Source organism: Chlorocebus sabaeus, chromosome 10, assembly GCF_047675955.1.
Source record: "Chlorocebus sabaeus isolate Y175 chromosome 10, mChlSab1.0.hap1, whole genome shotgun sequence".
Classification (NCBI taxonomy): Eukaryota; Metazoa; Chordata; class Mammalia; order Primates; family Cercopithecidae; genus Chlorocebus; species Chlorocebus sabaeus.
Window position 1 is genome coordinate 46777233 of NC_132913.1, and position 12688 is coordinate 46789920.

A 12688-nucleotide genomic window follows, 5' to 3' on the forward strand; every position below is an offset into this window, starting at 1 on the left:
TCTGTTTCTATGGCAACAAAGGTAGGATAAGGAAAACAGAAGGAACCACTTTCAGATAACAGCTAAGTGGGGAGAGTCAAAGTACTGAATGGCATATACAGTAATTTAATTTTAAGAAAATAATCTAAAATATTTTTTAAAAGAAGGAAATTGCAGTTCATACAACCTTAAAGATACTCAAAGGGAGGACCTTGCCATTCCAATATTTTTCCTTAATTGTTTTCATGAAAACATATTTAAATTTTACTGATAACTTTTCTAGATATTTGATTCCACTCCTACTATGGGTGGCCCAAAACCCAAAAAACAAAACCAGAAATTATCAAATGCCCAGATTCATTTTCTAGCAAAAATCACAGTACTTGAAGTAATGCTTTTTAAAAAATATTCTATCATATTTTGTGATCCTAGTTAGGAATTCACTTTAAACTCTTACTTTCTTTAAAATAATTGATTCTAACATGGCCCTTTAAGCTAAGCAAAGCAGCTACATTTAAGTTCGAGACCAGGCTGGGCAACAAGGCAAGACGCTATCTCTACAAAAATTATTAAAATTAGCCAGGCATGATGGTGGGTGCCTGTATTCCCAGCTATTTAGGAGGTTGAGGCGTGAGGATCTGCTGAGCCTGGGAGGTTGAGGCTGCAGTGAGCCATGTTTGCACCACCAAACTCCAGCCTGGGCAACAGAGTGAGACACTGTCTCAAACAAACAAAAAAACAAAGAAAAAGAAAAAAAAAGAAACAGACCCATCTGTGAATATGAATCTTCCACATAGATATACTGTGTATCAATAAATTACATACAATGTGTCTGGAATGGACATTTCGTCAGTAGATTTACTAAGAAATTCTGGGATCATGTTAAGTCTGTAAATATTCAACATCATGAATTTTATTTATTCATTTATTTATTTACTTTTAGAGACAGGGTCTTGCTATATTGCCTAGGCTGGTCTTAAACTCCTAGGCTTAAGCCATTCTCCTGCCTCAGTTTCTCAGTGCTGGGATTACAGGTATGAGCCACTGCACCTGGCCCAATATCATGACTTTAACAGATTTTTTAAACTGCTTGTTCTTTTCCAAGTTGCTTTATATTCAAAATTATCTTCTTTCCTCTCTCACAACATTCCCATTCTCAAAAGAGACTGTCTCTCTCAATCTCATCCACTCACTTTGGTGGAAGCAAGTTGCCATGTCAGACACAGCACCATGGAAATGACCATGTGATCAAGAACTAAGGCCTCCCACCAACAGAACAGGGACAAGGAAGAAAGGCCTGCCAAGGACTATATGAACTTGGAAGCAGATCTTCTAGCCCCAGTTGGGCCTTGCAATGACTGCTGCCCCAACTGACAGTGTGACAGCCACCTCTTGAGAGACCTTAAGCCAAAACCATCTAAGCCACTACCAGATTCCTGAACTACAGAAACTCCAATAACAAATATGTTTTAACCTGTTAAGTTTTGAAATATTTGCTAAACACAATTAGATAAATTAATAAAGTATCTTATTCATCTCTTTATTCTCTCTCACCTCAACACTGAGTTCCCTGCCTGGAGAAGATACTTAGTAAATAAACGACTAAGCAAAGTCTTAAGATTTGTGATGCAGTTTGGCCAAAACTCATGCCAAATGGGCCTACTCTACTGCCAAGGGAAACAAAAATTTAAGCCCCCAACTCCATATGACAACTAAAGTAATAAAAAGAAAATTCATGTTCACTTAATAAAACATATGATATGCAATCTGTGCCATGAGAGAACAAAGAGTATGGCCAAAATCTATATTCTCACCTTTATCTATCATTATTTTCCTCAGTGATCATGCAAACTTTGGCCAAATCTCTGTATTTTACCTTTGTAGAATCTGGAATGTACTTCTACGTATTCTATCAGTTGAAATCTTACCCCTCTTAACAATAATGTTCCTGCGAGGAAAAATTATGGAAGACTTTAACAAAGGGAAAAAAAAAGATTATGTCCTATCTAGGGCATCATACCAAGTTATCTGTCCCTTTCAGAATTGTTTTGGGGGTTGTTTTTCATGGTAAAATACACATACCAGTAGTCCCCACTTATCCATGTTTTTACTGTGAGGTTTCAGTTACGAGCAGTTGGCCAACGTCCAAAAATAATAAAAGGAAAATTTTAGGAATCAACAATTCACAAGTTTTAAATTGTTTGCCATTTTGAGTAGCATAATGAAATTTCATGCCTTCCCCCTCCATCCTGCCTGGGACACAAATCATCCCTTTGTCCAGCATATCCACTTTATAAACGCTACCTGCCTGTTAGTCATCTAATAGTTGTCTAGTTATTAGATTGATAAAACATAGTCATCCACTGGGGGTTGGGCAGCAACCACTGAGTGTCTTGGAACGTATCTCCTTGGGGACAAGGCAGGGACTACTGTAATATAACATTTGCCATTTTTGCCAGTTTTTTAAAAAGCCTACATTCTCCTATCCAAGTACTAACCAGGCCTGTCCCTGCTTTGCTTTAGAGATTAGAGATCAGGCACATTCTTTAACCATTTTTAAGTGTACAATTAGCTGGTATTAAGTACATTCACAACAGTGTGCAACCTCCACCACTATCCATTTGCAGGCCTTTCAATTCTCTTTGAACTAAATTCTCAGACAATAAAAACACTGAACTTCCAATATTCTGCATGTGCATTAAAAAACAAAAAATAATTAGAAAAACTAAGTATTTTAGTTTTTAAGATCTTAAGAACCCAAGTTTACAAAAGAAAGGTAAATCTTTGGCAAATGGGACTAATTTAATAAATTCAAATTTTAAAAATTTATGGCTTTAACCAATCAGACAAGCTAGGATTAATCCTATATGTTTACAACATGAAACAGATAAATTTCCATGTTCATGTAAATTGAATCACTATTTTGACAGTTTTTTTTTTTTTTTTTTTGACATGAAATCTTGCTTTGTTGCCCAGAATGGAGTGCAGTGGTATGATTACGACGTGCTGCAGCCTCCGACTCCCAGGCTCAAGGGATCCTCCCAGCTCAGTCTCCCAAGTAGCTAGGACTACAGGTGCATGCCACCATACCCAGTGCATTTTTCGTAGTTTTTGTAGAGACAGGGTTTCACCATGTTGCCCAGGCTGGTCTCAAACTCCTAACATCGAGCTATTTGCCTGCCTTAGCCTCCCAAAGTGCTGGGATTACAGGCCCAAGCCACTGGGCATGGCCCAACAAATTTTTATTTCAACAATAAGTATATTTTGTAGCATGGCGGCTTGAAGATAATTTTCAGATCTTTAGGTAACCTAAAACCTTGGACTGATATAAAATAATTATTCAATGCATAATAACTTCTAATTAAGGTAAAATACTGAAACATTGATTACTATGCATCATTTTAAACATACACTTTTTTTTTGTTGTTTTTTAAATGGAGTTTTGCTCGTTGCCCAGGCTGGAGTGCAATGGCATGACCTCGGCTCCCTGCAATCTCCAACTCCTGGGTTCACGCGATTCTCCTGCCTCATCCTCCTGAGTAGCTGGGATCACAGGCATGCGCCACCATACCTGGTGAATTTTGTATTTTTAGTAGAGATCGGGTTTCTCCACGTTGGTCATGCTGGTCCCAAACTCCTGACCTCAGGTGAACTGCCCACCTCAACCTCCCCAAGTGCTGGGATTACAGGCTAAACATACGCTTTTGTTTCTTGCTTTTATATACTAATGACAAGCTGTTTTAGGTCATGTTAGTGGAAGTGTCAATTTTTGCCACTTTAAGAGGTGAAAAAGAGATATGTGTGCTGTAAAAAGTGGTGTTGTGTGTGCTCATGAACTCTACTCGCCTGCTAAAATGCTGGTATATGACACAGTTCTCAATTATTCATCTCCAACTTTTCTCTGTAAAACAGAAATTAGTCACTTCAACTAAAAGTTACAACTAATATGATTCATTGAGATTTGTTACATAAGTTTAGCCTAAAGCTGCCTCCTTACCTATTTTAAGTTCAGCCTAAAGGTTTCTCTGTACATTCTGAACTATATCTAACAAGTGGAGGTATAAACAGTTCATAGCCCACTCTTATGCCAGTCACCCAGTTTTGGCAAATCAAATGTGGCCAATTGCTCCAACTGTATTCAACCAAGGCAAACACCAAGCTGTAATCAATCCAGCTATTTCTGTACCTTACTTCTGTTTTCTGTATGTCACTTTCCTTTTTCTGTCCATAAATCTTCTTCCACCACTTCACTATGCTGGAGTCTCTGAGTCTACTCTGGCTCGGGAGGCTGCTTGATTCATGAATTGTTCTTTGCTCAATTAAACACTTAAATAAATTTGGCTGAAGTCTTTCTTTTAACAGACTATACCAGGAGCAATAGTGACACGGAATCACAGCTCGGAGTGTGCATTTATTTTCAAGAAAAAGGAGTAGTATTGTTAAAAGAAGGGATTCTTGTGCATTTTGGTCTCCTGGCCTCTTTATACTCTTAGGACTTGTTGAAGACTCCAACAGAGCTTTTATTTTACATAGGTTGTAACTCTTGATGTTTACCATATTGGAAATTAAGACTGAGACATATTTTTAAGTGCTTATTTACTGTTCCAGTTGAAGACAACAATGATTAATATATTGCACATTAGCAAATTTTAGTTTTATAAAAATATGTGTGACACCACAGATCCCGTTAGAGAGAAGCACTGCCCTAAATGTCTGTTTGTTCAAGAATATAAAAATGAAGGACCTAACCTAGAAAGTAAATTTTATTTGTCTTGATTTATAACAGCTAACATAGAAAAGAAGCTACCAAACATTTTATTTTTGTTCTTTCTCCACTGTTTTTATATTTTTAAATTTTTTATTTCCATAGGGTACTGGGGAATAGGTGGGGTTTGGTTACATGAGTGGTGATCTGTGAGATTTTGGTGCATCCATCACCTGAGCAGTATACACTGCACACAATTTGTAGTCTTTTATCCCTCAGCCCCCCTTCCCACCCTTTCCCCCTGAATCCCCAAAGTCCACTGTGTCATTCTTATGCCTTTGAATCCTCATATCATAGCTTAGCTCCCACTTACGAGTGAGAACATACAGTGTTTGCTTTTCCATTCCTGAGTTACTTCACTTAGAATAATAGTCTCCCATCTTATCCAAGTTGCTGCAAACGCCATTAATTAATATCTTTTTCATATGATGACTTCTTTTCTTCTGGGTAGATATCCAGTAGTGGGATTGCTGGATCAAATGATTGTTCTACTTTTAGTTCTTTAAGGAATCTCCATACTGTTTTCCATAGTAGTTGTACTAGTTAACATTCCTACAACAGTGTAGAAGTGTTCACTGTTCACCACATCCAAGCCAACATCTATTATTTTTTGGCTTTTTGATTATGGCCATTCTTGCATGAGTAAGGTGGTATCGCATTGTGGTTTTGATTTGCATTTCCCTGATCAATAGTGCTGTTGAGCATTTTTTTCTTGTTTGTTGGCCATTTGTATATCTTCTTTTGAGAACTGTCTACTCATGTCCTTAGCCCACTTTTTGATGGGACTGTTTTTTTTCTTGCTAATTCGTTTGAGTATTTAAAATGTTCGAAACATTTTAAATTTTAGAAAATTTCACTGAACATCGATGGGCTTGCTTCCTTAGAATACTAGTTAATTCCTTCATCTTCAATGTGAAAGGCTATTCTATACCTGCTGTGTAAAGTACCTAAATAGCAGAAATCCTGTATCCTAACAGAATAATTTTCTGTGCTTAGGTTGAGTTCATGATGTCCTTGATCATCTAAAGGAAAAAAAAATGAATAGGTTCCTCCTCAGGTATGAAAGAGGTAAGGTCTTACCTTTTCAAATTTTTTTTGAGATGGAGTCTTGCTCCGTTGCCCAGTGGAGTGCAGCGACGCAAGTCAGCTCACTGCAACCTTCGCCTTGCAGGTTCAAGCGATTCTCCCGCCTCAGCATCCCAAGTAGCTGGGATTTCAGGCATGTGTCACCATACCCTCAGGTGATCCGCCCGCCTTGGCCTCCCAAAGTAATGGGATTACAGGAGTGAGCCACCTCGTCCAGCCAGGCTTTCCTGTCTATGTTTTATTGTTACTCTGATTAAATAAGTAACCAAAGCTTGTTTCTCAGGCAGCCACGACTCTATCTCACTCAAACCCCAAATATCCTAACAACTCTCTATTTGTGTTCCCCCAGTCAGATCCTAAATATAGAAAAATAAAATAAAACTTTCACAATACACTAAATAAACCAAACTATCTTTGAGATTTCCCAGTGTGCCTCAATAAGACCACATAGACCTTTTTTTTTTTTTTTTTTCTGAGACGGAGTCTTGCTGTGTCGCCTAGGCTGGAGTGCAATGGCACGATCTCCGCTCACTGCAATCTCCGCCTCCCGGGTTCAAGCGATTCTCCTGTCTCAGCCTCCCGAGTAGCTGGCATTACAGGTGCCCACCACTACGCCCAGCTTGTTTTTGTAGAGACAAGGTTTCACCATATTGGCCAGGCTGGTCTTGAACTCCTGACCTTGTGATCCGCCTGCCTCAGCCTCCCAAAGTGCTCGGACAACAGGTGTGAGCCACTGCGCCTGGCCGACTTACTCTTTCACTTCATAAAAAAAGAGCTGCTGGAAAGAACTGGGTGTACTTGATATGCTACTCTCACAAGAACTGCATGGGAAAAGTGTGAAATCAAGAGAGATATTTAGCTTTTCCTAGGTTAATATTATATAGATAACATGTTATTAGTACAAATATTTCAGAAAACTTATGTTTTATGAGGAATCCCTGGGAATGTATCAATGTCTTTACTGTCCATTATAATTTTACTTTCGGAGGAAATACTGATTGAAAACTCAAGAAATAATTATGGGTGGGTGTGGTGGCTCACACCTGTAATCCCAACACTTTGGGAAGCCGAGGTGGGTGGATTACAAGGTCAGGAGTTTGAGACCAGCCTGGTAAAACAGACCAGCCTGGCCAACATGGTGAAGCCCTGTTTCTATTAAAAATACAAAAATTAGCCAGGCATCTGTAATCTCAGCTACTTGGGAGGCTGAGGGAGGAGAATTGAACCCAGGAGGCAGAGGTTGCAGTGAGCCGAGACTGAGCCACTGCATTCCAGCCGGATGACAAGAGTTAGACTCTGTCACATAAATAAATAAATAAATAAATAAATAAAATATAGCTGTTAACTGGGTGTGGTGGCAAAAGTGAGACTCTGTCTCAAAAATAAATAAAAAATAAAATATAGCTATTAACCGAATATGGTGGCTCATGCCTGTAATTCCAGCACTTTGGGAGACCAGGGAGGGAGGATCACTTAAGGACCACCCTGGCCAACATGGTGAAACCCCGTCTCTACTAAAAATACAAAAAATTAGCTGGTCTTGGTGGCACACGCCTGTAATCCCAGCTACTCAACCTATTGAGCAACTGACATTTTACCTAAAGTGTCATATTTGAGAACTATGCTCACTTAAACAGGTATAACAAGTTACTTTTAAGGAACTAATGTCGACTTTACGAGCCCTCCCTGGAAAACTAGTGTGGTCCCTGTCTTACAGGGGCTCAGCCTTTTAAGTGATAAGGAAGATCACTTCCTGGCAGGCCACAAACTTAAGAAATCTGAGGGACTGCTGAGCATGGTGGCTCAAGCCTGTAATCCCATCATGTTGCGAGGCTGAGACAGGTGGATTACCTGAGGCCAGGAGTTTGAGACCAGCCTGACCAACATGGAGAAACCCCATCTCTACTAAAAATACAAATTTAGCCGGGTGGTGGCTCATGCCTGTAATCCCAGCTACTTGGGAGGCTGAGGCAGGAGAATCGCTTGAACCTAAGAGGTGGACATTGCCATGAGCCGAGATTGCGCCATTGCACTCCAGCCTGGGCAACAAGAGGGAAACTCTGTCTCAAAAAAATAAAAATAAAAAAAAGAAATCTGGGGCCATGCACGGTGGCTCACGCCTGTAATCCCAGCACTTTGGGAGGCCGAGGCGGACGGATCACAAGATCAGCAGATCAAGGCCATCCTGGCTAACACGGTGAAACCCCATCTCTACTAAAAATACAAAAAATTAGCCAGGCGTGGTAGCGGGAGCCTGTAGTCCCAGCTACTCGGGAGGCAAAGGCAGGAGAATGGCGTGAACTCGAGAGGTGGAGTTTGCAGTGAGCCGAGATCACGCCACTGTACTCCAGCCTGGGCAACAGAGCGAGACTCCACCTCAAAAAAAAATTAAAATAAAAAAAAAAGAAATCTGAGGGATAGTTGGGGGTACTATAGTAGGTAAAATCTGGTAGAATGTCCCAGGCTTGCTTTCTAGCCTGAGTAGAGGAAACATCAGTAATTTTTTAATGTCCTAGCTCAGATTCCTTAGAAAAAGTTACAAAGTTAATTTTGTAGCTTTAGTAGTTGTATATAGTGCATAGGCTCAAGATATGCACAAGTTAACTCAAGGAAGCCTATATGGTTAATTAATATTTTTGCACACCTATGTAAATAAGCCATACCTCATGAGACCAGCCTTTTGGGGGGGGATCAAGAAAAATCTTTAAGATAATTATATGATCACATTGCTCCAAAAATCTTACCAGAACCACTCCTGCCAAACAATTCAGAAACAAATATAATTCCCTAACAAATTGAGGCATATATAATTATCCATAACAATCAAGAATATGTAAATTAAAATAATAATATTCCCATTGTTTAAAAAAATGAAAAAATATTCTCAACTTCCAATTGCAAGAGTATATAAAATGATACTAATTCTTCTGAGGGGGATTTTTGTGGATATGTGAAAAGAGCCTTTAAAATCTGAATAACATACATTCACATGATCCTGTCCCGAAATCCACCAAACAGGGCAAAAAGGACCAAAATTAGAGTGGGAACCAGGGAAAATACCAGTACTATTTTAATAACACTGATTCTATAAGCATATGCCCTAAGAGGGCAAAGTTCACAATTTAGTAAGTAAGAGAATATTCAGAAACGTCCTAACGCATAACTTTTATAGCTGACGTTTAGAATCATGGGGGGCCTATAAAGAGAAGTGGAGAATCACAGATCTTGGGACACATGTTCGCAGAGCAGAAAATAATAGAGCTACTTTTTTGGCCTCATCATGTTTATTTTTCTCAACCTTTCATTAGGGTTGAGGAGACAGCTTTGAAGGTGAGGATCAAATCTGACTAAGCAGACAAAAGCTCTGACTCATCATACAAAACTCAGAATCCACAGGATTACAGAGAGTCATTCTCTCCCTCCTCCCACTCACATCTTCAGGTGTGCCAAGTTCTCCTTAAAGCAGGGAAACTGCTAAAATCAGAGTTCCACCCTCACATACAGAACAACAGCAAAGATCTCAACAGACTCAGAGAAAAAGTTCTAGGAAAAAACATATGGAAACTATACTTCCTGTTGCCTAGCTCTTCTTGCCCCTTATTCCAAATATTTAAAATGATCAACATCTATACCTGTAGCACAAATCATAAAACAAGGAACCAAAAAAAAAAAAACCCTTCAACAACACTGAGGTAAAAAAGCATTACCATGTTTCCCAAGCATTTAATAAAATTCAACTTCCTTTCCTGATTTAAAAAGTCTGCAGTATCACTTGCACCCGGGAGGTCAAGGCTTCAGTAAGCCGAGACTGTGCCACTGCACTCCAGAATGGGTGACAGAGTGAGACCCTGTCTCAAAAGAAGAAAAAAAAAAAAAAGGCTGGGCACAGTGGCTCACGCCTGTAGTCCGAGCACTTTGGGAGGCCGAGGCGGGTGGATCACGAGATCAGGAGTTCAAGACCAGCCTGGCCAACATGGTAAAACTCCGTCTCTACAAAAAATACAAAAATTAGCCAGGTGTGGTGGCAGGTGCCTGTAATTCCAGCTATTCGGGAGGCTGAGGCAGGAGAATCGCCTGAACCTGGGAGGCAGAGGTTGCGGTGAGCCGAGATTGTGCCATTGTACTCCAGCCTGGGCAACAGGAGCGAAACTCTGTCTCAAAAAAAAAAAAAAAAAGAACCAAGATAGAAATAGATGCATGCTTGCTTAACATGATCTTTAAAAACACGTATAACAAACCAAAAGGTAATACCATAAAAAAAGACTAAGTACTAGAATCATTTCCAAAGTCAGGAAAAGATAAGAGTGCCCAATGTTACCAATACATTGCAAATAGTAGTCAGCTTAATTTCATTCTTTATACAATAAAGTTACAAATACTGAAGGTAGCAAAATTACCTTTATTTGTATACGATTATATATCTAGAAAACCCTAGAAAATCAACTGAAAAATTATTAAAAACCATAAGAGTTGAATAATTCAATCAACAGTCAGTAGGATGTATTGGGGAAAACTGGACTCTTTTGGAAAAAAAATAAGTTGGGAATCTAAACTTCACTTCTTTCACTTAAACAGACTCCATCATGCATAAAGATTTCAGTTTAAAGCAAGATAAACCTAGGAGCCATAAGTGAAAAAAATGATACACTGGTCTTCTACACCCATATTTATCGCTATATTGGAAACAACAATCTAGCAGTAAAAAATTCCACCATACATATCAGAAATGGGAGTAAGAAACAGGAAGAAGAGAACTAAAAAAGATAACCTAGCATTGGTATGCTAGAGCTTGCTCATAGTGGCTCAAAAGAGTCAACTGTTAATTCTTGGGAACTCTTGCAATCTAGTTGTTAAAAACAATCATTATTAATTAAATTATATAAACTTACAGTCAATAAATTATAATAGGGTAATAAACACTCAAAACATCACTTCCTAATTATTTTACATTTTATTATTTATGCTGTAGGAAGTTATTTTACATCTATAGTATGATTATGATGAAAATACTATATAATGATTGTACAACTACATTTCTCAACTTTGTTCAGTTGCATTAAGTTGTAGGATTGAAACAGGCCATGGTGGCAGTATTTACACAGGAAAAGAGTAGACACTACAAATCAAGGCTCTTTGCCACATATACAAACCAGTTAATATTTTCCAGAATACCACTATATATAAAATATTCATATTCTTTGATCTAACAATTCAATCGCTAAGAATGAATTCTACAGAAATAACTTAGAATAAAAAAAGGGATGTTTGATGTTATTTCATTCCATCATATAATAACATATAGTGAGGCTAGGCACGGTGGCTCACACCTATAATCCCAACACTTTGGAAGGCTAAGGAGGGTGGACTGCTTGAGGCTGGGAGTTCAAGACCAGCCAGGACAATATAGTGAAACACAATGTCTAATAAAAATACAAAAATTAGCTGGGTGTGGTGGCATGTGCCTGTAGTCCCAGCTACTCACGAGGCTGAGGCAGGGGAATTGCTCGAACCCGGGAGGCGGAGGTTGCAGTGAGCCGAGATTGTGCCACTATACTCCAGCCTAGGCAACAGAGCGAGACTCCTTCTCATAAAAAACAAAAACAAAAACAAAAAAACTTAAATGTCCTAAGATTGGATAATTATGCAGTCTTTTAAAATACTTAATGACAAAAAAATGCTCATGATATAATCCAAATAACTAATAAAGAGCTAATAAACAATGAAGAATGCAAAAACTACGTAACAGCCATTTTGTAAAAATACATAAATTTACATTTTAAAAATGGAAATTAAAACTTGTTTTATTTAAAATGCCATAAGGAGGCATTTCTGTTAAAAGAAGTGCTAACATTTGGAACTAGAACTCTCTGAAATTTCTTTCCTCAAGCTCCAATTTCACTACTATGCATTCCCACATTTTTTCTTTCCCTCTAGTTACAATACAAGAGTATCCCTCATTCCAGTTCATGATAATCAGTCTGACATGGGTCTGGAACCCATTTCTTCCCATTTCTCACAGAATCTCTGAATTATATCCTCTGCCCCTATATCTTCAGTCCCTGGTTTAAAAAAAAAACAAAAAACAAAAAACATCTTCCTATATTTCCTTCCCAGAAACTACCCAATTTCTTTTCCTGCTCCTTACAAAAAAAACCAAAAAACAAAAAAATACCCCACAACTATTTAAACATGTTTCCATTTCCATAGCTTTAATCCAAACCACTCCACTGAAACTATTAATGCCAAGGTCACTAATGTCCTTGTCACTTAATCCAGTGGATTATTTTAGTTCTTTCTTAGGTAATACCACAGAAGCATTTCACTCTATGCCCACTCCTGTCATTCTCATCTTTTGCAGGGATAGGTTCACGACACCAACCTGCTGTTTCATTAATGAACACTTTCATTTCAGTAAATATTTCATTTCAACATAAAACAAACTAATAATGCATACAGTAGCCTGTGAATAATAGAATTGTGAACATATGAAATTTTTATCTTAATGCTTTTCTGTTTTTTTAAACTTTTATTAATATTTTATAGTGAAGAAATACACTTTTAAAGAAGAAAAGTCAAAGGACAATGAATATGATTAACTGTAAGAAGGAATAAGTAACTGGCAAGTTGTACAGCTGCATATATCCTTTTATCATAAAGAAGCAAATGACACAAATATGATATGGGAATTTATTTTTTTAATTCAAAGTTATATTCTCAAGTAGTTTTTTTCCCTTTCTTATATGTGTATTTTTAATTTTATTTTATTTTTAGAGATGGGAGTCTTACTATGTTGCTCTGGCTGGTCTCACACTCCTGGCCTCCAGTGATGTTCCCACTTCAGCCTCCCGAGTAGCTGGA

At 38.2% G+C, this 12688-nt stretch overlaps 1 protein-coding gene across 26 annotated transcripts in view; it reads right to left on the minus strand.

The window, feature by feature from the left end:
- Positions 1-12688, minus strand: part of BAZ2B (bromodomain adjacent to zinc finger domain 2B) — a 409685-nt gene that overhangs the window by 289151 nt on the left and 107846 nt on the right. The window lies entirely within an intron of this gene.